This window comes from Gorilla gorilla, chromosome X (genome assembly GCF_029281585.2).
Source record: "Gorilla gorilla gorilla isolate KB3781 chromosome X, NHGRI_mGorGor1-v2.1_pri, whole genome shotgun sequence".
Lineage (NCBI taxonomy): Eukaryota > Metazoa > Chordata > Mammalia > Primates > Hominidae > Gorilla > Gorilla gorilla.
In genome coordinates, this window is record NC_073247.2 from 137766713 (window position 1) to 137792896 (window position 26184).

General features: G+C 36.7%; 1 long non-coding RNA gene across 1 annotated transcript; it reads left to right on the forward strand.

The window, feature by feature from the left end:
- Positions 1-20101: 20101 nt before the first annotated feature.
- Positions 20102-25957, forward strand: LOC129529722 (uncharacterized). The gene is made up of 3 exons (XR_008675276.1): positions 20102-20144; positions 20252-20505; positions 25596-25957. It is a non-coding gene; the product is annotated as an uncharacterized lncRNA (long non-coding RNA).
- The last annotated feature ends 227 nt before the right edge of the window (positions 25958-26184 follow it).

Sequence of the window (26184 nt, forward strand, 5' to 3'; positions counted from 1 at the left end):
TACCAAAAGCAATCTACAGATTTAATGCAATCCCTACCAAAATTCCAATGCCAATGACATTCTTCACAGAAATAGAAAAAAATCTATCCTAAAATTTATATAAAATCACAAATGACCCAAAATAGTCAAAGCTATCCTAAGCAAAAAGAACAAAAGCGGAGGACTCACATTACCTGACTGCAAATTATACTACAGAGCTATAGCAACCAAAAATAGTATGAGACTGTTAATGAAAACAGACACATAGACCAATGGAACAGAATAAATAACCCAAAAATAAATGCACAAACCAACAGTAACACCTTTCCACAATGGTGCCAAGAACATACACTGGGGAAAAGAGAGTCTTTTCAATAAATGGTGCTGGGGAAGCTGGATATCCATATGCAGAAGAATGAAGCTAGATCCCTGTTTTTTGCCGTATACAAAAATCAAATTAAAATAAATTAAATACTTAAATCTAAGTGCTGATCATATGAAACTACTATGAGAAAACACTGAAGAAAATCCACAGGACATTGATCTGTGCAAAATTTTTGTGTGTGTGTAATACCCCACAAGCACAGGCAACTACAACAAAAATGGACAAATGGGATCACATCAAGTTAAAAAGCTTATGCACAGCAAAGAAAACAATCATCAAAGTGAAGGGACAACCCATAGAATGGGAGAAAATTTTTGCAGACATCCCATCTGATAAGAGATTAATAATCAGAATATATAAGGAGCTAAAATTAGAAAAAAAAATCTGATAATATAATTTAAAATGGGCAAAATATCTAAATACACATTTCTCAAAAGAAGGCATGCAAATGACAAACAGGCATATGAAGAGGTGCTCAACATCATTGATCATCAGAGAAATGCAAATCAAAACTGCAATGAGGTATCTTCTCAATCCAGTTAAAATGGCTTTTATCCAATAGACAGGCAATATTTGATGCTGGTGAGGATGTAGAGAAAATGAAACCGTGTTACACTGTTGGTGGCAATGTGAATTAGTACAACCACTATGGAGAATAGTTTTTGGAGGTTCCTCAGACAACTAAAAATAGAGCTACCATATAATCCTGCAATCCCAGTGCTACATATATACCCAAAAGAAAGAAACTCATTTTATGGAAGAGATATCTGCACTCCTATGCTTATTGCAGCACTGTTTACAATAGCTAAGATTTGGAAGCAACCTAAGTCTTCATCAGCAGATGAACAGATAAAGAAAATATGGCACATATACACAATGGAGTGCAATTCAGCCATGCAAATGAATGATATCCTGTTGTTTTCAACAACATGGATGAAAGGGCAGGTCATTATTTTAAGTGAAATAAGTCAGGCACAGAAAGACAAATATTGCATGTTCTCATTTATTTGTAGGAATTAAAATTCAAAACAATTGATCTCATGGAAATGGAGAGTAGAAGGATAATTACCAGAGGCTGGAAAAAGCAGTGAGGGGTTAGGGGGAAGGTGGGAATGGCGAATGTGTACAAAAAGTAATTACTATAAATACGACCTGGTATTCCATAGCACAACAGGGTGACTATAGTGAACATAAATTAATTGTATATTTTACAATAACTCAAAGAGTATAATTGAATTGTTTTTAACACAAAGGATAAATGGTTAAAAGGATGGATACTCCATTTTCCATGATGTGATTATTAGGCTATGCATGCCTTTATCAAAATAGCTCATGTATCCCATAAATATATACACCTACTGTGTACCCACAAAAATTAAAATTAAAGATTAAAAAACGAAGAAAAATAATCATGTCCAAAATAAGTTTGTAGTATCAATTATGAAGATCAAGCTGTATAAATAATGTTAGAAGATACAGGATATATGCATATGATTTGTACTAATTAAAGAAAAATCTCTGTGCCAGAATACTTTTTTCAATCAACATTTTGAAATAAATCTAGTATAAGTATAGCTAGGAAGAGTGATCTCTGAAAGACTGTTAACTTGTGGAGATAGACTGAAAGTAAAAATGTTACATTGGGAATGTAAAGTTAGTTTTCCTAGCTGAAGAGCAAACCATGATAGAGAGTAGCTAAAAATAAAGTTGGTGAATTGTGGCATAATGAGATGGGGAAGGTGAGAGCTGATAAGAGGTCATAGAAACCCATAAGATAAATTTTGCAAAATTAGTGATAAGAAACTGCAGGACTTTGAAAAGTGAAATGACATGGTCAAATGTTTTTAAAGTAAAATGATTATTGTTTCCCTGAGTATGAGAGTTTTATAAAAGGCTGAGGACAAGTAAACCAGCTACACATATTTTTTACAAAATTGTCTGAAGTTTTAATATGCATTAATTCATCTATCAGTATATTTCCTACTGTGAAATATACCCTCATCACAAAATAATCTAATGAAACCAAAAGTATATGAATGCCTAATTTTTGTCACAAATAGATAAAAGTCTTGGCACATGAAAGACAATATTCTTATTATCTTTTTCTGCTTTATATATTTACCCAATCCATACTAAGAAAGCTAAATTTAAAAAGAATTTGAAAATTTTAACTCAGAAAGACTTTGAATATTTTTTGCACATTTTCGTTAGAAACCTATATATGTTATGAAGTTACATTTATCTTTTTAAAAAATTTATATAAGTGGCTTATACGGAGGCTACAATTTAAAAAATTAGATGAATGATGCTATGCTAAAAATGATAAAGAAATTATATTGGTATCTTGGAAATATAACTCATCTTTTCCTAAAAAAATTACAATTTATAGTACTATCTGGATTAATATCTTTCTATATTTAAACAATACCCACTTATATTTCAGTAGCAAATCAGAGGCAGTGCATAAATAGCTGATACTATAGCAAAGCAATGTTTTCATTTGGAACTGATGCTTTTTTTTGGAAAAGACGCTTCTAAAGTCATAGATAACTTCAATGATGAAAAAATAGTTAATGGCATACAAGTCAGTGCCAAGTACATTTTATGCTATATGTATTTTAAATCTTCCACTTATGAACTTGAAGGAAAATGCAATAATGAAGCAGCTTGATTTGATAGGCAACAAGGGTCAGGTAAGGGCTGCACAGAAAAATATTTATCTTGATGTATTAGTCAGGATTCTCTAGAGGGACAGAACTAATAGGATTTATATATATATATATATATCCTATTATATTAAATCCAATACTGTTCATATATACATATATGAAAGTTTATTAAATATTAACTCACGTGATCACAAGGTCCCACATTAAGCTGTCTGAAAGCTGAGCTGTAAAGAGAGCCAGTTCAAGTCCCAAAACAGAAGAACATGGAGTCTGATATTAGAGGGCAGGGAGCACCCAGCTCGGGAGAAAAAGGTAGGCTAGGGATTATGCCATTCTCGTCTTTTATACATTTATCTGCCTGCTTTTTTATTCTAGCCACATTGGCCACTGATCAGATGGTTTCCACTCAGATTAAAGGTGGGTCTGCCTTTCCCAGCCCGCTGAGTCAAATGTTAATCTCTTTTGGCAACACCCTCACAGACACACCCAGGATCAATATTTTGTATCCTTCAATCCAATCAAGTTGACACTGAGTATTAACCATCACAAGTTCACCCCTTGTCAACTTGAGTCCATACACATCTCCAGAGATCATACATAATCTTCAAATAAAGACAAAAATAAGGTCATAATTATGCCGGACATAATACAATTATCCTTCATACAACTGCAAATGCACCAATCCCCAACGCAAATACTATTACATAAAGTTAATGATACTTAAATGTTGAAGTGAAGTCAATAAATCTTATGTCACATGATAAAGGAAAAGTAAAATAAAATGAAGCTATTTTCTTAGTACAAGTTTAGACATGCAAAACATGTTTTAACAAAAGAAGGAGGAAATACTCATGACAATTACAGTGCCCATTTCTGCAGTTGATCACGTGGTTGTAGCTCGTATTGATGACTACCTTCTTCTACTACCCATTCTGTATTCCATTTGCCTTCAGCAAGCACCTCAGCAGGTCATGGTTCTTTTTTTTTTTTTTTTCCTGGTGGAGTGATCCAAATCTTCATTCTTGAAGCTTCCGGACAATTTGTAGTCTTGTCTAGATTGGGCTGTTGTAGTATCCCATTGACCTTAATCACAGGACATGGTGATACTAAGAGATGCCCTAATGGATATCCTGTATTCCACACATAGTCTTCCTTACCTCCACTGTGGAGTAGTAGACTGATAATCTACTCATCTTGATAGTCTGGGTCAACCACCCCAGCCAAGACTGTAACTCCCTTCTTAGTCTGTTGACTTAAAGGTAAGAGGAGCCCAAAGTGTCCAGGTGGCAATCTTAACTTCCAGTTTAATGAAATTGTTGTTGTATCTCCTGGTGGCAGAATTACTTCCTCTGGAACTTAGACCTCTAGGCCAGCAGAATGTAATGTTATGGCAAAAGGAAGCAAAAATTTTGCTAGTGGATCACTAGGGGTGATTCTTCCACCCCATTAATTCCTGGACCCATGAATGCTGGCTATGAGAGAAACAACACAATATATTGGACTCTGATTTAGAGTATACATGGCCTTCTGAAGAACTTTGCCCTAGCCCTGCAAAGTATTGCCACTTAGTTGGCATTGTAATTGTGACTTAAAAAGGCCATTCTCCCGTTCTATCAATACAGCTGCTTCAGGATATTGGGGAACATGATAAGAACAGTGAATTCCATGAGCATGAGCCCTCTGCCTCTCTACTTTAGCCATAAAGTGAGTGCCTTAATCAGAGGCAATGCTGTGTGTAAACCATGACAGTAGATAAGGCATTCCATTAGTACACAGATGATCGTATTGGCAGAAGCATTGTGTGCAGAATAGGCAAGCCCATATCTGGAGTAAGTATCTATTCCAGTGAGGACAAACCTCTGCCCTTTCCATGATAGAAGAGGTTCAATATAATTAAGCTGCCACCAGCTAGCTGGCTGATCACCCCAAGGAACGGTGCCATATCGAGGACAGTGTTGGTCTCTGCTGCTGGCAAATTGGGCCCTCACCAGTGGCCGTAGCCAGGTCATCCTTGGTGAGTAGAAGTCCATGTTGCTAAGCCCATGTGTAACCTCCATCTCTGCTACCATGGCCACTTTTTTCATGGGCCCATTGGGCAATGACAAGGGTGGCTGAGGAAAGAGGCTTAGTGGTGTCCAGATAACAGGTCATCCTAGCCACTTGATTATTAAAATCCTCCTCTGCTGAGGTCACCCGTTAGTGAGCACTCATATGGGAAACAAATACCTTCACAGTTTTTGACCACTCAGAGAGATCCATCCACATACCTCTTCCCCAAATTTATGTGTCACTAATTTTCCAGCCATGCTTCTTCCAAGTCCCTGACCATACAGACAAACCATTGGCTACAGCCCATGAATCAGTATATAATCACACATCTGGCCATTTTACCTTCCACGCAAAGTGCATATCCAGGTGCACTGCTTGAACTTCTGCCCACTGGGAAAATTTCCCTTCACTGCTGTCCTTGAGGAATGTCCTAGAAAGGGGCTGTAGTGCTGCAGCTGTACACTTTTGAGTGGTGCCTGAATATCATTCACAACCATCTGTGAACCAGTCCCTAATCTTCTCTTCCTCTGTCAACTAATCATACGGAACTCCCCATGAGGCCACCAGTGCAGGCTAGGGGAGAGAAGGCAGGGTGGCAGGAGTGTAGACCACGGGCATTTAAGCCACTTCCTCAAGTAACTTACTTGTGCCTTCAGGACCTGCTCGATCCCAATGACATTTATACCACTTCCATTATGGCTTGATGAGTCAGAAAGAATGTAGTTCATGATAAACAGTTCAGGTCACATGGTGACTTGATGACCCATAGTCAAACGTTCAATTTCCAGCAAAGCTCAGTAACAGGCAAAGAGCTGTCTCTCAAAAGGAGAGTAGTTATATGCAGAAGATGGCAGGACCTTGCTCTAAAATCCTAGAGGCCTGTTCTGTGATTCACCTAAGGGGGCCTACCAAAGGCTCCAAACAGCATCCCAATCTGCCACTGACACCTCAAGCACCACTGGATCTGCTGGGTCATGTGGCCCAAGTGGTAGTGCAGCTTACACAGCAATCTGGACCTGTTGCAGAGCCTTTTCCTGTTCTGGACCCCAGTCAAAAATGGTAGCCTTTCAGGTCACTCAAAAGACAGGCTGGAGTAATACACTCAGATGAGGAATGTGTTGCCTCTGAAATCCAAATAGGCCCACTAGGCATTGTGCCTTTTTCTTGGTTGTAGGGAGGGCTAAATGTAGCAACTTATCCTTCACCTTAGTAGGATTATCTTGACAGGCCCCACACCACTGGACCCCTAGAAATTTTACTGAGGTAGATTGTCCCTGAATTTTAGTCAGATTTATTTCCCATCTTCTGGCATGCAAATGTCTTACCAATAAGTCCAGTGTGTTTGCTACTTCTTGCTCACTGGATCCAATCAGCATAATGTCATTGATGTAATGAACCAGTGTGATGTCATGTGGAAGCAAAAAGCAATCAAGGTCTCTCAGAATAAAATTATGACACAAAGGCAAGAGTTGATATACTCCTAAGCTCAGACAGTAAAGATATATTGTTGGACTTGCCAGCTGAATACAGATTGCTTCTGGCGGGCTGTATGGACAGGAATGGAGAAAAAGCACTTGCCAATTCAATGGCTGCATACCAGGTACCAAGCTATATGTTAATTTGCTTAAGCCATGAAACCACATCTGGTACATGAGCTGCAGTTGGAGTCACCACTTGGTTAAGCTTAGGATAATCCACTGTCCTTCTCCAAGAAAGGTCTGTTTTCTGCACAGGCCCTTATTCAAGAGGCTCTTGGTCTGTAAACTGGCTCAAGTCTGGAAATTGATTGAGGGGCCATGATTCTCTGTTTTTATGATTCAAATTTGTCTTTTGTCCATTCGACCTGAAAGTTTTCTGCTTATATAAATTAAGTAAGAATGATTTAGACTTCCTATCAATTTCACTTCCAGGAACATAGTGATTAATTAGCCAATTCCAGAGCTCTACACGGGTCAGACTATTCTGATTGCTCTTTTTCTTCTGCTGTCCATTACGGTAGCTATGCCCACCTTACCTTTGATAGTTGAGTGCTGCCACTTGGCATCTGCTGCCTTGAGATCTAATTCTTTCCCATTGTATTTAAGTTTTGTAGTTGAGTTACTGTCATTCTCACTGTTAAAACTGACATACATAGTAGAGACATTACATTGCTCTTCAAAGATGCAGGTGCTGCCCTCACACATATATTTCACAAGGCATTGGTCAAGGGTATATCTTATGGACCCTCCCAATTGGAATGATTAAGTCTAATGGGACTAATCCACTCCCCCATCCCAATCTCCCTAAGCCTTTGGGTCTTTTCCTCTACATTAAACCAAGGGAGATTAGGCATTTCTAGCTCACTCACATTGGGCCATCTTTTAATCGATATTCCAGCTAACAAAGCAAATAACCATTAGAACCTTTTTAACTCCTCGACCTTCAACATTAAATGCAGAGTCTTTACTTAGTGAGCCCAAATCAATAAATTCAGCCTGATCTGACTCTGTGTTCCTTCCACCATTATCTCACACCCTTAATATCCATTCCCATACTTGTTCTCCAGGTTGCTGTTTATATAAATTAGAAAACTCCAGCAGTTCTTTTCGAGTGTAGCACACGTCCTCATGAGTCACACTGTCAACCTCACCTCTAGGGGTCCACTGGGGCTTTGGTCTAGTTATAGGCCTGGAATCAAACAGGGGTTTTGTGGGTGGCTTCTGAGGAGAATCAACATTATCTTGCCTGGCAACTGCCTCAGGGGAGGCCATCACTGTTGCCTGAGGTAGTGCAGGGTTTATCTCCTCAGACAAAGGTGGAAAGACTGATGGTGTCATGCGTTCTGAAGATGTTGCCACTACTGGGGATAAGGAAGCTGTTTCCTCTTGCAAAAAAAAGGTTTATCAGAGTTTACAAACTCTGTATCCCCAGCCTTATCGGGGTCCTCCCACACATCCATATTCTAAGTTGCAGAGTTCAGTTCTTTTCCTATCAATGCTCTCACTTTAACAGTAGACACCTGGTGAGGTTGTGCATGCACCCTTTGTTGCAGGATAGCTACTCACATGATAAGATCTGGTGTCTATTTTTCCACAATTTTAGCTATTTCTCTACATGATATAAGACTCGCACTCAGGGCAAAGTTAGCCGATTTGAGGTCCAGTATCTGCTTCTGAAGCGAGGAGATAGTGTCCCTGAGTTAATCATTTTCTTTCATCACTCTGTCCACTAAACTTAGGAGCAACCAACCAGCTTCCTTATATTCTTTGGTTCTCCATGTATGGTCAAAGGTATTATGTATAGAGTCACTAAACTCCTTGCCTCTCATGAGTGGCAAATCAGAAGTGTCAAATGCATTTATTTGGCATAACTCTTTAAACAGTTCATGCCAAGGACTATCAGTGTTCTCCATACTATTAGAAGTAGAGTCCTTAGCAGTTTGGAGTCTAATCATATTTAGCAGCCAACTCCAGAAGCGCCCAAACCAATTAAAGGACTGCATATTTAATATTCTGTTCCTCTAGAACCACTCCTGGTACCAAAATCTGTATGAATCAGAGTTCTGTAGAGGGACAGAACTAATAGTACATATGTACATATATAGGGGAGTTTATCAAGCATTAACTTAAACAATCACAAGTTCCCACAATAGGTTGTCTGCAAGCTGAGCGGTAGAGAGAGAGTTAGTCCAAGTCCCAACACTGAAGAACTTGGGATCCGATATTCAAGGGCAGGAAGCCTCCAGCAAGGGAGAAAGATGTAGGCTGGGAGGCTAGGTCAGTCCCATCTTTTTTTCATTTTTCTGCCTGCTTTTTATATTCCAGCTGTACTGGCAGCTGATCATATGGTGCCCACCCAGATTAATTGTTGTTCTGCCTTTCCCAGCCCAGTGAGTCAAACGTTAATCTCTTTTGGCAACACCCTCACAGACACACCCATGATCAATATTTTGTATCTTTTAATCCAATCAAGTTGACACTCAGTATTAACCATCACACTTGCCATTTATTTTGCAGCCGGCATATGGAAAACACAGATTACTAGAAAATACTACTTTTATTTTCTCACGTTCATTAATTTTATAAAAAGCAATATAGATATTTTCAAAATTGCTCATAAGTCAAACTTTTAAGACTTTGTTACCAATAATGTAGAACTGAGGATACTCTTGCCTCTGATTATTCATTCTCTGACTTTTTTCCTTCCTCTTTGTACTAAATGAAGCTCTGTTGCTTTTTACTACTTTACTCACCATTCCTCTACTGAGCACTTAAAATATGCCAGACATTATGCTAAGTACCATGACTACAAATATGAAGAAGGCCCTGGCCTATTTTCCAACATTTTTCTTTCTTTTCTCTTTCTTCCTTAAGCAATGCCACTCTGACCTTTCTCCCAAATTCCAGTCCTATATTTCCAATTTCCTGATGAATAATTTTCTCAGTGTGTCATTGATACCACAAATTATGCATATTCCAAGCTGAATTCATGATCTATTTTATCATACTTTTTAACTTGTATTAGTCATTTACTTAGTTTCTGTCATTTCTTTTCTTCAGCCATCCACCAATCCTACATGTTCAATTATTACTGCTACAAAAATACAACCCATACTACAAACACATTGCAAATCATGGGTAGGAACTTTCACTTCTCCCCATAATTCCCTCCCTAATTTAACAGTGAGAAAACTAGACAAAATATATGAAACATATATTTTCCTATATTTGAGCAAAAACCACATTATTAAAAATTCTACTTCAAACAAAATGTAAAGAACAAGAAGCAAATTTACCCTCCCATCTGAATTGACTAAAATACTGGACAAAATATATAAAATATTATTTTACTGACCTTGGACATCAGGCAACAGAGGAGAGTGATCTTTGAGATGAGAGGAAAGTTCCACACTGAAATGAATGGGGAAGAAGCCAGGAAAAACCTGACAATCTCCATGAATTGAGGAGATGAGTGGAGAACCCAAAAAGGTAGGAAAGGCTAGAGTCCACACGATGGAATACTGGAGAAGTGATAGCAGCATTGAAGTAATGCTCTGGGGTTCCTCTTGAGTCTTCAGCTCAGTATTGATTAGTGCATGAATATGCATAAAACTACCTGAGACAAAATGTGCAAACCAAAAGGAGAAGAGGGAATGATTTATGACAATTACATATGTCCAAGAACAGTACCTGTTTTCACCTGCCGGTAGAAACCCTTATAATTCACAAGAAATTAAGACTAGTACTCATAAGGACATTGCCTAATTATTGGAGCAAAAGTAGCCATACACTTAAGGCTGTTTTGATCCAACCTAACAAAGCTTAAAAGTAAGTCTTAAAAGAATCAAACCTTATCTAAAAAACAAAACTATATCTTAGAAAAATGATCAAGAACATTCATAGGAATATAAAAAGTCTTGTACCTGGCAATGTAAAATTGACAATATTTGGCATTAAATAAAAAATTAAACAATCAATAAAGCAGAAAAATAAATCAATAATAAAGATAGAACTAAGTAAATATAAACAGATCCAGAAATAATAGAGATGATAGAATTAGGAATCAAAGACAGTAAGAGCTATATTACATATGTTTAAGAAAGTAGAGAAAAAACTAAGCATGTTAAGTAGAGACATGGAAGATCTAAAGATCCAAATGAAATCCTAAACTTGAAAAATAAAACATTTGAGATAAAATACAATGGATAAGATTAAAATAGATTAGACACTGAGAGAAACTATTAGTGAACTTGTAATATGGAAAGATTCCAAAATGAAGCAGAGAGATAAAATAGTGGGAAAAATATGAAACAGCACTAGGGAGTTCTTAGATGACTTCAATAAGCCTAATATAAATGTTATTGAAGTCCTCCAATGAGTCGAGAAAAACAGAGCAGAAAATATATTTGAAGAAATCATGGCTAAAAATGTCCAAATTTGATGAAAGCTATAAATGCACTGGTTCAGAATTTCAAACAAAGTGAAACATATGACATAAAATAATCCATTAAATAAAAATAATAAATTCATATTGATAACAACTAAGAATCTTGCTTTTAAATTGAAATATTAATAGAATGAAAATACAGGTTACAGATTGGGAGAAAATATTTGTAAATCTCATATTTGATGCAGGACTTGTATGAAGAGTATGAAAGAAATCTCTCAGAATGAAATAGTATGAATGCAAACAACCCAATAAAATGGGTTACAGATTTGAACAAACTTTTCACCAAATAAGATATACAGGTTGTAAATAAGCACTTGAAAATATGTTCAACAACATTAATCATTAATGAAATGAAAGTTAAAATGACAGTGAGATAAGATTACGCTCCAACCAGTATTTATATAGTTGGAAAGACTGACCATATCATGCCCTGGTAAGAATATGGAGTAATATGAACCCTTAAACACTACTGGTGGCAATATAAAATGTCACAACTGCTTTCAAAAAATGTTTTACAGTTTCCTAGCAGTCACAATTAGCCTACCAATTGATGTATACATTCTACTCCTAAGTATATGTCCAAGAGAGATGAAAGCAAATGTGCATACAAATACTTGTATGAGAATGTTCACAATGCTTTTATTAGAAATAACCAAGAACTGAAAACAATCCCAAATGTACATCAATATTAGAATGCATACATAGAGCGTGGTATATCCAGATGATGGAATGCTATGAAGAAATAAAAATTAATTATTGTTAGCTATACCAAGGTGGGTTAATTTCAAAATAATTAGCCTTCATCAAAGAAATCAGTCAAAAAACTACATATAGCATGATCTTATTTATTTAAAATTCTAGAAAATGCAAACTAATCTATCATGACAGCAGATGAGTTAATTGCCCTAAAAGTTTTCTAATGCCACTTTATGAATGTAGAACCTAAGAAAAAAATAACCTAAAATAAAAGGCAACAATGAGGATAACAGAAGAGATCCATGTAATAGAAAACAAACAAATAATAGAGGAAACCAAAAGCTGGTTCTTATGAAAATTCAAATATCAATAAAATTGGTAAATATCTAGCTAAATAGTTTAAGAAATAAAGAAATAAAATACAAATTAGCAATATCAGGAATGGAGAGGAGAAACTCATTAGAGATTCAACCGGTTTTAAAAGGATAAGAGAGTATTCCAAACAAATAAAATGTTTTTGCCAATATATTTGATAACTTAGATGAAATGGACAAATTACTTGAAAAAGACAAATTATAAAAACTGATTCAACAAAAAATTGAGAATCCAAATCACCCTATATCCATTACAGAACTGAAATGTGTAATGACATACTTTCCCACAAAGAAACCTTTAGGCCTAGATGGTGGCTTCAATGGTGAATTTTATTAAACAATAAGGAAGAAACAATATCAAATCTATACACAATCTATCAGAAACAGACGAAGAAACACATCCCTAATATTTTTTACAGGCCAGAATTATCCTTAACAAATATTTTTAAAAGACAAAAATATTATGAAAAGGAACTATATTACAAAAATAAAAATATAGGCAATTATTCTTCATGAATACAGACAAATGTTTTAAAAAATTCCAGCAAATCAAATATGAGAGTAAATAAAAAGTATAATGCATTGTGTCCAAATGAAGTGCATCCTAAGAATGTATGCTGGCTTAAAATTTGAAAATGAATCAATGTAATTCATCACAGTAACAGAAGAAAGAAACAAAACTAACATGACCATTTCAATAAATACAGAAAGAGCATTTGACAAATTTAGCATCCATTCAGTATAAAAAGTCTATAAAGACTAGAAAAGTAAATTTCTGAGCCTAAGAAAAGACATCTACAAAATTCCTATAAATAACATTGTATTTAATAAAATAAAAACTAAATGATTTTTTGTAGAAATTGGAAATCTGCCAAAATGCTAGTTTGCACTACTTATATTCATCACAGTACTGGAAATTTTAGATAGTGAAGTAAGGCAAAAATAAATAATTAATTAAAATAATGCAAATCAGAAATGATAATATAAAATCATATTTTTTAACAACATGATCATGTGGTTTGGTCCATTTTTTGCTGCTATATCAGAATACTTGAGACTGGGTAACTTACAATGAAGAGAAATTTGTTAGCCCATAGCTCTTGGGTCTGAGAAGTCCAACATCAAGTTTCTAATATCTGGCAAGAACCTCTGGCTATGCTTTGATATAGCCATTAGTCCATTAATAAAGTTGGGGCCCTCATGACCTAAACACCTCTTAAAGCTCTCATCTCCTAAGACTCACAATAGTAATTAAATTTCAGCATGAGTTTGGAGGAGACAAACATATAAGCCATAGCATCATGCATGGAGAATGTAACAATGAATCTACATAAAAGCTAGTAGAATTTATAGATAAGTTTAGCAAGGTCAATGCACAAAAATAAATTATATATCTAGATAGAAACAAGGAGCAATTAGAAAATTTGATATTAAAATAGCATTTGCCATAGCATTTAATATCAAAAAATAGTTAGAGATAAATTTTACAACATATGGGCAAAACCTCCACATGATTTTTTTTAATTGTGGAGAAAAATTAAGACTAAATGGAGAAGTATATAACATTGATAATTTGAAAGGCACTGATAATGATGCTAATTATCCCCAAATTTATTTGTGGATTCAATTCAAGTCAGATTGTTTTGACAAGATGATACTAAAATTCATATGGAAATGCAAGTGACCTCAAATAACAGAAGCAATTTTGGAAAAGGGGAACAAATTTGGAGGACTGAACTACCGAATATAATGAATTACTATAAATCTGCAATAATTAAGACAGTATTTTTTTGGCATGAGATTATACATAAAAATCCATGGAGCAAAATAGGGAGTGCGAAAAAGAACCACACATATTAGAATAATTGATTTTATATAAAGATACCAAGGCAATTTGAAAGGGAAGAGTGGTAGGCAGGATTTTGGCCCTCATTATATTTGCTTCTTGGTGTTACTCCTGTGTATATTACGTCACTGGGCAAAGGGACTTTACAGATGGAATTAAGGTAATAGACCTTAAATATTGAGATCATTCTGAGTAATCCCCATGGGCCCAGTGTAATCACATGGGCTCCTAAAAGTGGAAGAAGACAAAAAAGCCAGCGAGGTAGCCCTGTCAGAGAAAGGACAGGAGACGTTTAAAATGTGAGTAATAGTTGACCAACCACTGCTGGCAATGAAAATGAAAGCAGGGGTAGCATTTAGAAGCAAGTATAGCCCTCAGCTGACATCTGGTAAGGAAACAAGGACCTCACTCCTACATTTACAAGAAACTGAGTTCTACCAATTATTTGAGTGAACAGGGAAATGGATTCTTCCTTAGAGTCTCCAGAAAGGTATATGGCCCTGAGAACCCACTTGAATTTAGTCTGGTAAGTTCTTTTTTTTTTTCTTTTATTATTATACTTTAAGTTTTAGGGTACATGTGCACAATGTGCAGGTTTGTTACGTATGTATACATGTGCCATGCTGGTGCGCTGCAGCCACTAACTCGTCATTTAGCATTCGGTATATCTCCCAATGCTATCCCTCCCCCCTCCCCCCACCCCACAACAGTCCCCAGAGTGTGATGTTCCCCTTCCTGTGTCCATGTGATCTCATTGTTCAATTCCCACCTATGAGTGAGAATATGCGGTGTTCGGTTTTTTGTTCTTGCGATAATTTACTGAGAATGATGATTTCCAATTTCATCCATGTCCCTACAAAGGACATGAACTCATCATTTTTTATGGCTGCATAGTATTCCATGGTGTATATGTGCCACATTTTCTTAATCCAGTCTATCATTGTTGGACATTTGGGTTGGTTCCAAATCTTTGCTATTGTGAATAGTGCCGCAATAAACATATGTGTGCATGTGTCTTTATAGCAGCATGATTTATAGTCCTTTGGGTATATACCCAGTAATGGGATGGCTGGGTCAAATGGTATTTCTAGTTCTAGATCCCTGAGGAATCACCACACTGACTTCCACAATGGTTGAACTAGTTTAAAGTCCCACCAACAGTGTAAAAGTGTTCCTATTTCTCCACATCCTCTCCAGCACCTGTTGTTTCCTGACTTTTTAATGATTGCCATTCTAACTGGTGTGAGATAGTGTCTCATTGTGCTTTTGATTTGCATTTCTCTGATGGCCAGTGATGATGAGCATTTTTTCATGTGTTTTTTGGCTGCATAAATGTCTTCTTTTGAGAAGTGTCTGTTCATGTCCTTTGCCCACTTTTTGATGGGGTTGTTTGTTTTTTTCTTGTCAATTTGTTGGAGTTCATTGTAGATTCTGGATATTAGCCCTTTGTCAGATGAGTAGGTTGTGAAAATTTTCTCCCATTTTGTAGGTTGCCTGTTCACTCTGATGGTAGTTTCTTTTGCTGTGCAGAAGCTCTTTAGTTTAATTAGATCCCATTTGTCAATTTTGTCTTTTGTTGCCATTGCTTTTGGTGTTTTAGACATGAAGTCCTTGCCCATGCCTATGTCCTGAATGGTATTGCCTAAGTTTTCTTCTAGGGTTTTTATGGTTTTAGGTCTAACGTTTAAGTCTTTAATCCATCTTGAATTGATTTTTGTATAAGGTGTAAGGAAGGGATCCAGTTTCAGCTTTCTACATATGGGTAGCCAGTTTTCCCAGCACCATTTATTAAATAGGGAATCCTTTCCCCATTGCTTGTTTTTCTCAGGTTTGTCAAAGATCAGATAGTTGTAGATATGCGGCGTTACTTCTGAGGGCTCTGTTCTGTTCCATTGATCTATATCTCTGTTTTGGTACCAGTACCATGCTGTTTTGGTTACTGTAGCCTTGTAGTATAGTTTGAAGTCAGGTAGTGTGATGCCTCCAGCTTTGTTCTTTTGGCTGAGGATTGACTTGGCAATGCGGGCTCTTTTTTGGTTCCATATAAACTTGAAAGTAGTTTTTTCCAATTCTGTGAAGAAAGGCATTGGTAGCTTGATGGGGATGGCATTGAATCTGTAAATTACCTTGGGCAGTATGGCCATTTTCATGATATTGATTCTTCCTACCCCTGAGCATGGAATGTTCTTCCATTTGTTTGTATCCTCTTTTATTTCATTGAGCAGTGGTTTGTAGTTCTCCTTGAAGAGGTCCTTCACATCCCTTGTAAGTTGGATTCCTAGGTATTTTATTCTCTTTGAAGCAATTGTGAATGGGAGTTCACTCATGATTTGGCTCTCTGTCTGTTGTTGGTGTATAAGAATGCTTGTGATTTTTGTACATTGATTTTGTATCCTGAGACTTTGCTGAAGTTGCTTATCAGCTTAAGGAGATTTTGGGCTGAGACAATGGGGTTTTCTAGATATACAATCATGTCGTCTGCAAAGAGGGACAATTTGACTTCCTCTTTTCCTAATTGAATGCCCTTTATTTCCTTCTCCTGCCTAATTGCCCTGGCCAGAACTTCCAACACTATGTTGAATAGGAGTGGTGAGAGAGGGCATCCCTGTCTTGTGCCAGTTTTCAAAGGGAATGCTTCCAGTTTTTGCCCATTCAGTATGATATTGGCTGTGGGTTTGTCATAGATAGCTCTTATTATTTTGAAATACGTCCCATCAATACCTAATTTATTGAAAGTTTTTATCATGAAGGGTTGTTGAATTTTGTCAAAGGCCTTTTCTGCATCTATTGAGATAATCATGTGGTTTTTGTCTTTGGCTCTGTCTATATACTGGATTACATTTATTGATTTGCGTATATTGAACCAGCCTTGCATCCCAGGGATGAAGCCCACTTGATCATGGTGGATAAGCTTTTTGATGTGCTACTGGATTCGTTTTGTCAGTATTTTATTGAGGATTTTTGCATCAATGTTCATCAAGGATATTGGTCTAAAATTCTCTTTTTTGGTTGTGTCTCTGCCAGGCTTTGGTATCAGAATGATGCTGGCCTCATAAAATGAGTTAGGGAGGATTCCCTCTTTTTCTATGGATTGGAATAGTTTCAGAAGGAATGGTACCAGTTCCTCCTTGTACGTCTGGTAGAATTCGGCTGTGAATCCGTCTGGTCCTGGACTCTTTTGGGTTGGTAAGCTATTGATTATTGCCACAATTTCAGATCCTGTTATTGGTCTATTCAGACATTCAACTTCTTCCTGGTTTAGTCTTGGGAGAGTGTATGTGTCGAGGAATTTATCCATTTCTTCTAGATTTTCTAGTTTATTTGTGTAGAGGTGTTTGTATTATTCTCTGATGGTAGTTTGTATTTCTGTGGGATCGGTGGTGATATCCCCTTTATCATTTTTTATTGCATCTATTTGATTCTTCTCTCTTTTTTTCTTTATTAGTCTTGCTAGCAGTCTATCTATTTTGTTGATCCTTTCAAAAAACCAGCTCCTGGATTCATTAATTTTTTGAAGGGTTTTTTGTGTCTCTATTTCCTTCAGTTCTGCTCTGATTTTAGTTATTTCTTGCCTTCTGCTAGCTTTTGAATGTGTTTGCTCTTGCTTTTCTAGTTCTTTTAATTGTGATGTTAGGGTGTCCATTTTGGATCTTTCCTGCTTTCTCTTGTGGGCATTTAGTGCTATAAATTTCCCTCTACACACTGCTTTTAATGCATCCCAGAGATTCTGGTATGTTGTGTCTTTGTTCTCATTGGTTTCAAAGAACATCTTTATTTCTGCCTTCATTTCATTATGTACCCAGTAGTCATTCAGGAGCAGGTTGTTCAGTTTCCATGTAGTTGAGAGGTTTTGAGTGAGATTCTTAATCCTGAGTTCTAGTTTGATTGCACTGTGGTCTGAGAGGTAGTTTGTTATAAATTCTGTTCTTTTACATTTGCTGAGGAGAGCTTTACTTCCAAGTATGTGGTCAATTTTGGAATAGGTGTGGTGTGGTGCTGAAAAAAATGCATATTCTGTTGATTTGGGGTGGAGGGTTCTGTAGATGTCTATTAGGTCCGCTTGGTGCAGAGCTGAGTTCAATTCCTGGGTATCCTTGTTGGCTTTCTGTCTTGTTGATCTGTCTAATGTTGACAGTGGGGTGTTAAAGTCTCCCATTATTAATGTGTGGGAGTCTAAGTCTCTTTGTAGGTCACTCAGGACTTGCTTTATGAATCTGGGTGCTCCTGTATTGGGTGCATATATATTTAGGATAGTTAGCTCTTCTTGTTGAATTGATCCCTTTACCATTATGTAATGGCCTTCTTTGTCTCTTTTGATCTTTGTTGGTTTAAAGTCTGTCTTATCAGAGACTAGGATTGCAACCCCTGCCTTTTTTTGTTTTCCATTTGCTTGGTAGATCTTCCTCCCTCCTTTTATTTTGAGCCTATGTGTGTCTCTGCATGTGAGATGGGTTTCCTGAATACAGCACACTGATGGGTCTTGACTCTTTATCCAATTTGCCAGTCTGTGTCTTTTAATTGGAGCATTTAGTCCACTTACATTTAAAGTTAATATTGTTATGTGTGAATTTGATCCTGTCATGAAGATGTTAACTGGTTATTTTGCTCCTTAGTTGATGCAGTTTCTTCCTAGCCTCGATGGTCTTTACATTTTGGCATGATTTTGCAGCGGCTGGTACCGGTTGTTCCTTTCCATGTTTAGCGCTTCCTTCAGGAGCTCTTTTAGGGCAGGCCTGGTGGTGACAAAATCTCTCAGCACTTGCTTGTCTGTAAAGTATTTTATTTCTCCTTCACTTATGAAGCTTAGTTTGGCTGGATATGAAATTCTGGGTTGAAAATTCTTTTCTTTAAGAGTGTTGAATATTGGCCCCCACTCTCTTCTGGCTTGTAGGGTTTCTGCCGAGAGATCCGCTGTTAGTCTGATGGGCTTCCCTTTGTGGGTAACCCGACCTTTCTCTCTGGCTGCCCTTAACATTTTTTCCTTCATTTCAACTGTGGTGAATCTGACAATTATGTGTCTTGGAGTTGCTCTTCTCTAGGAGTATCTTTGTGGCGTTCTTTGTATTTCCTGAATCTGAACGTTGGCCTGCCTTGCTAGATTGGGGAAGTTCTCCTGGATAATATCCTGCAGAGTGTTTTCCAACTTGGTTCCATTCTCCCCGTCACTTTCAGGTACACCAATCAGACGTAGATTTGGTCTTTTCACATAGTCCCATATTTCTTGGAGGCTTTGCTCATTTCTTTTTATTCTTTTTTCTCTAAACTTCCCTTCTCACTTAATTTCATTCATTTCATCTTCCATTGCTGATACCCTTTCTTCCAGTTGATCGCATTAGCTCCTGAGGCTTCTGCATTCTTCATGTAGTTCTCGAGCCTTGGTTTTCAGCTCCATCAGCTCCTTTAAGCACTTCTCTGTATTCGTTATTCTAGTTATACATTCTTCTAATTTTTTTTGAAAGCTTTCAACTTCTTTGCCTTTGGTTTGAATGTCCTCCCCTAGCTCAGAGTAATTTGATCATCTGAAGCCTTCTTCTCTCAGCTCATCAAAGTCGTTCTCTGTCCAGCTTTGTTCTGTTGCTGGTGAGGAACTGCGTTCCTTTGGAGGAGGAGAGGTGCTCTGCTTTTTAGAGTTTCCAGTTTTTCTGTTCTGTTTTTTCCCCATCTTTGTGGTTTTATCTACTTTTGGTCTTTGATGATGGTGATGTACAGATGGGGTTTTGGTGTGGATGTCCTTTCTGTTTTTAGTTTTCCTTCTAACAGACAGGACCCTCAGCTGCAGGTCTGTTGGAATACCCTGCCGTGTGAGGTGTCAGTGTGCCCCTGCTGGGGGGTGCCTCCCAGTTAGGCTGCTCGGGGATCAGGGGTCAGGGACCCACTTGAGGAGGCAGTCTGCCCGTTCTCAGATCTCCAGCTGCATGCTGGGAGAACCACTGCTCTCTTCAAAGCTGTCAGACAGGGACATTTAAGTCTGCAGAGGTTACTGCTTTCTTTTTGTCTGTGCCCTGCCCCCAGAGGTGGAGCCTACAGAGGAAGGCAGGCCTCCTTGAGCTGTGGTGGGCTCCACCCAGTTCGAGCTTCAGGGCTGCTTTGTTTACCTAAGCAAGCCTGGGCAATGGCGGGCGCCCCTCCCCCAGCCTCGCTGCCGCCTTGCAGTTTGATCTCAGACTGCTGTGCTAGCAATCAGCGAGACTCCAGAGGCGTAGGACCCTCCGAGCCAGGTGCAGGATATATTCTCCCGGTGTGCCGTTTTTTAAGCCTGTCGGAAAAGCGCAGTACTCGGGTGGGAGTGACCCGATTTTTCCAGGTCACCCCTTTCTTTGACTAGGAAACGGAACTCCCTGACCCCTTGCGCTTCCCGAATGAGGCAATGCCTCACCCTGCTTCGGCTCGTGTAGGGTGCGCGCACCTACTGGCCTGCGCCCACTGTCTGGCACTCCCTAGTGAGATGAACCCAGTACCTCAGATGGAAATGCAGAAATCACCTGTCTTCTGCGTGGCTCACGCTGGGAGCTGTAGACCGGAGCTGTAGACCGGAGCTGTTCGTATTCGGCCATCTTTGCTCCTCCCCACCCTAGTCTGGTAAGTTCTATGTCATATTTCTAAACTACAGAAGAGTAAGAGAATACATTTGCCTTGTTTTAAGTTGCTATGTGTGGGAATTTGTTACAGCATCAATAAAAAACTAATACAGAAAACAACTGAATTTTTAACAAACCACACTGAAATGAGTTGATAACTTATGTAAAAAATATTAACCTTGACTTACCTCATGCCATAGACGAAAAAAAATGTCAAATGTGTCAAATATCTAATGATAAAAGACAAAACTATAATATTTATGAAAAAAACATAATATCCTGTCATGAAATGCTTCAGTAAATTCCTAAATCTTTGAAGTAGACAAAGATTTTTTAAGTAGGAGACAAAAAGGAATTATAAAGCAAAAAATTGATAAATTGACTTTATTAATTTTTTAAAATTCTGTTTTGAAAGACATTATTAATAAAATTAAAAGATGAAATATAGATTGGGAAAAATACTATTAGTAGAACATATATCTAACCGTGGACTTATATCCAAACCATGTAACGGATTCTTACAAAGCAAAACAAATAAATAAATAGCTTCATAAAAATTGGCAAATTGTGAACATTATCTCACAAATGAAGAGTAAAAATGCTTAATAAGCACAACAATAAATGCTCAACATTATTAGTCATGAGAGAAATAAAAATTAACATCCTAATTAGAGACTACAATATACTCATTGGAAAAGCTACAGTTCACAAGACTGATAGTACTAAGGGCTAGCAAGGATGTGGAGCAACTGGATCTCTCATATACTGTTTGTGGGAATCTAACATGATACACTCCATCTAAGAGTCATCTTGACAGTTACATATGAATTTAAAATACAGTTTCTATATGACCCATCAATTTTACTGCTAGGTTTTTACCCAAGCGACATAAGAATATATGTCAATAGAAAGGCTTTTACACAAATATTCATAGAAGCTCTATTCATAGTAGTCAATATCTGGAGACAAACTAAATCTCCCTCAACCAGTGAACAGATATTGAAATTGTGACATATCTATACAATCGGATACTATTTATGAATAAAAAGGGATTATCTGCTGATTTGCACTACATAAATTGGATTAATATTCAAAATGTTAAGTTGAGCGAATGAGGCCAGTAAGAAAAGAGTACATAATAGTATTATTTTATTATTAATTTCTGTATTAGTTAAAATAATTTATAGGGACAGAAAGCAGAGTAGAGGTTGCCTGTATATGGCAGAAAAACTTTGGATTAAGTGTACAAGGCCATATAAAGTGATGTGAATGTTTCTTGTCTTTATTGAATTGGTGATTACACAGTTGTATACATTTGTCAAAACATATCAAATTGTACTTCTAAAATAATGGATTCTATGTACAAGTTAGTACTAAATAAAGTTGACTTAAGATATGATTTATATAGGAAACAAACAACTATCAACAAAAGATACTTAGATGATATTCTGAAGTTTAGCAAATTACAAATATCTAATTTTGACTTTCAAATCTCTGCCCAATTTGCACCAAACCCACATTTCCACACTTCCCTTCTGCCACTGATCTGCATACAACAAAAATGAATTCCAAATTTTCTATCAAACATGATTATTTTTTGTTCCGTTTGTTGTCCTGATATTTCTATCCTCCCTTTATTCCCAGATTCTGTTTTTTTTGCATATTATATTCTTTGTCTTAACTCCACTTTTTCAAATCTTACTCCTCAAGCTATATACTCCACTTAAATATTAACTTCCCTATGATACCTTTCTTGAATCCTCCCCTTTTGATGCAGGCAAACCCCAAAGTTGAGCCATAGCCTGGGAGAGTTCTTGTATTTGGCTTCACCTAGGAGATAATTCAAGAGTGAGCCAACAGAGTTAAGTGAAACTAAAACAAATTTATTAGAGCAACTGAGTACAGGAAAATGGCTGTTCCATAGACAGAGCAGGGCTACCCCATAGACAGAGCAGCACTTGTGGATTGCTGGCTAGCTATATTTATAGCTACTCCCTAATTATATGCTAAACAAGGGACAGGTTATTCATAAATATTCTAGAAAAGGGATGCGGAGTTCACAGAACCCAGGATTCCTCCCCTTTTATATAATGTAATGTTATTTGTAGGCATTGTCATGGCATGTAAACTGTCATGGCTCTGGTAGAAGTATCTTTTAGCATGAAAATTAATTATAATTAGCATTTAATGAGCAGTGAGGGAAACTGGAAGTTGCTTTCATCAACATCTTGGTTTTACCTGGTTTTGGATGGCTTCTTTACTGCATTCTGTTTTGACCAGATCCTGTTTTGATCAGTGGGGTAGTGACCAGTGCTTGGAAAACAAGTTCTGCTGATCTTCTACCTCACTTTCATTTGTGTTTCTATTTATTTGTCCAAAACTTCCCGTTTTGTATTAAAGAACTAAGATACATATTTTGGTATCCACCACAGCAACTTGCTCATTTTATTGCTTATAATACTCCTTATACAAATCACTGATGCAAAAACCAATGACTGAATGAATGCATGGATATGAAGACATAAAAGGCAAAAAAATTGTGGACAGAAGTGTTCACTGTGTGAACAAAAATTTGCAATTATATGGAATTTATCTATTGTATTTTTGTTGCAATTTGCAAGATGTGACTACAAAAATTGCCCAAGCATTTATGAACATAGGAAGTACAAATTGCTGATTGTCACAATCCAAAAGAAAAGCTTTCAAATAATGGGCAGATTCCCTGGAAAACATGGTGGCAAACTGACAACTGTCTTACTTGGAGAATTAATTGGTCCTCTAAATTTCCAAAATTTTGATCTATTTTATGATGAAATAAAGACAATTGCATGGTGGTATCATATGTAATTATATTTTGGTCATTTTCTACTTTCGAGACTCAAATATCATTATTATACATATTCTGCTCTCCTTTACCTCCAGCTCTTTACAAATATGTTACATTTGGAAGTTTTTGATATTTTATATAAGCCTTTTGCAAAGCTGAATGTTTAAATTACTTTCTTGTTGCCATTGATAAAGTATATTTTCTATTTTATTAAAAAAATTAAAGGAAGACCCGTGGGGTCTAAAAAATAGATTTCTGTGATTTCTCTTTGCTTTTGAGAATGATTTATGAAGTCCAGACGTTCATAAACTGAGATTCCATACCTTAGAGAAAATAAGCTAGAATTTATTTCATAATTAGTGGTTTGCATTATGAAATGGTCTCTACCAAATTCACATGGTGAATTTAAGTCATATTTAACCACGCAATGTCATTCCAGGTGATGAAAAATGGGTAAGAGCAAACTTCCATTTTTCATCCAGATAAAAAACCTCAAAGTAGTTTGGAATCGTGTCTATTTTACATGGCTGAATCTAAAAATATATCACCATAACTGAGTTTGGTTCATTAAAGGGTATTTATTTAGAAGAACAGTATTCTTCCTGCTGTATTTTTGTATGACTTGAGCTATTTATTAAAGTTATGTTTTCACAAAATGGCACAGAAAATATCAGCATTGCAGAATTGAGGATTTTTAAAGAAAAATTTGTATTTATTATTCTAATTAGAAAAAGTACATTCTTTCTAAAAAGAAAAGAATTCTTTTTAAAAATTTTCTTTTTTTTATTATTATTGTACTTTAAGTTTTAGGGTACATGTGCACAATGTGCAGGTTAGTTACATATGTATATAAAAATTTTCAAACATATGTTTGATAAGTTTATGGTCATCCTGTCCTTGAATTTTCCATTGAATACCTCATGATGGTTTACTAAATATTGCAGCAGAGTAAGCATGCCTTTCACATCATCCAGAATTAATTCAGCAATAATCTGAAATAGCTGGCACAGCACTCACTGTGATTACCAAAAATTTAGAGAAAACCTTCAATAAAAGCAGGGATCATGGAACAAATTGGTGCAATTAGCAGCATGACCAGCCTAAGGGGGCAATGCATTTGAATAAAATGAATTTTCCATCCACCTTCTATTAAGTGGCCTTGTTCAAGGTCACTCTCTAAAATTAAAATGTTGGCTTGTTGTTAGCTATAAGTAGGGTTTGCTTGGGGTAATTCCAGTTTATACATGTAGTTCTGGCATCACCATGAATAATTCCACCTTTCACTCTCAAAAGTGTTCCAATTTAGATAATATATTATATGGTTATCCTATCCATAGAATAGAATCACTGGCACAATTTATGAGGTTCTTTGTAGTCTGCCCTAAGGCTATATTTCAGACACTGTCTCTTCTATTTGTACCTTATCCTTTAGATACGTGAAACTATTATTTTCTAAAAGCCTCATGCATTGCTGTACCTTTATATTACTGTACATATGGTTCTTTCTGCCTGAATTGTCTTCCCCTGCTTTTTCACAAAGTGATTTTTTATTCATTTTTAGAGGCACAAACATCGAGTCCTCTGGAATGACTTCTCTAAATCCTTTGGCATAAGATTGGAAAAGCAGTTTCAGCTTCTTTAGTTACAAATGGATTGCTAAGCCATATTTCAGTTTAGTGATAAAGTGCCTAGGGCCATTAGCAAAGGAATTATGCCACAGGCAGGGGAGTAGAGTGTGGCAGGTGAGTCTGCTACTTTACCATTCCTGCCCTCAGCAGTGTTTGATGCCTTTCACTCTGTAGTTCTGAACATTTAATTTATTTATATCCTTTATACCACTGTAGTACATAGAATTCTAAGACCCTAACATTTCCACCCTCTGGTATATATATGCCCTGAATAATCCTTTTCACTTCAATGTGGACAGGGCCTGTGAATGTGTTGATATATCACTCCTGTTATTAGGTTACCAGTCAATTGACTGTGAGTTAATCAAAAGAGAGATTATCCTGGGTGGATTGAATGAATCATATGAGCCTTTGAAAGGGACTGGTCTGTTCCTGAAGTCAGAGGTCTGAGTGTGAGTGAGAGCAGGTGTATAAAAGAGCAATGTTGCAAAGACCCTAGAGTGGCCTCTACTAGCTGAGAGTAATCCCTGGCTCACAACCTGCCAGAAAAATTGACCTTAGTACTACAACTGTCAGAGATTTTAAGTTGCCCCAAAACCTCAATGATCTTTGAATAGGATCTTTATCTCCAAATAGAAACAGAGGTCAACCCACAACTTGATTTCAACTTGGCAAAACCTTAAGCAGAGGACTCAGCGAACATGTGCTTGGACTTCTGAACTACAGAACTGTGAGATAATAAATTGGTGTAATTATAAGTTGCTAAATTTGTAGTCATATATTATCTGAAATAGAAAACAAGTGCAATCATTTAGCACATTAATAATTATTTACTTTTATTCAGGAATTATATAACTTTATTTAGTATTTGCTTAGTAATAATTATTGTGAGTTTTTGAGCATGGGAACTATGTCTTATTATCTTTTTTTATGCTCAATCCCTATCAGAAGTTGTGTGTTAAATGAATATTTGTCAAACAAATAAACAAATGGTGCCTAGTTTCCTCTTGTTGCTTAGGGTCCCATAATAGAACTAACTACATAAGTCCAATTTCCCCAGGTAATGTCCCAAGTCCTGAATCTCTCCATCCTGCTTTTTAACCTATCCAAATTTACCTGCTGGCTGATTTTGGTTATTAGATACCAATTTTGTGTGTTTCATATTAATATCTGCTGTTCTTTCTTAATGAGAAACTGGAAAGAGAATTAAACACTAATGCCCTAA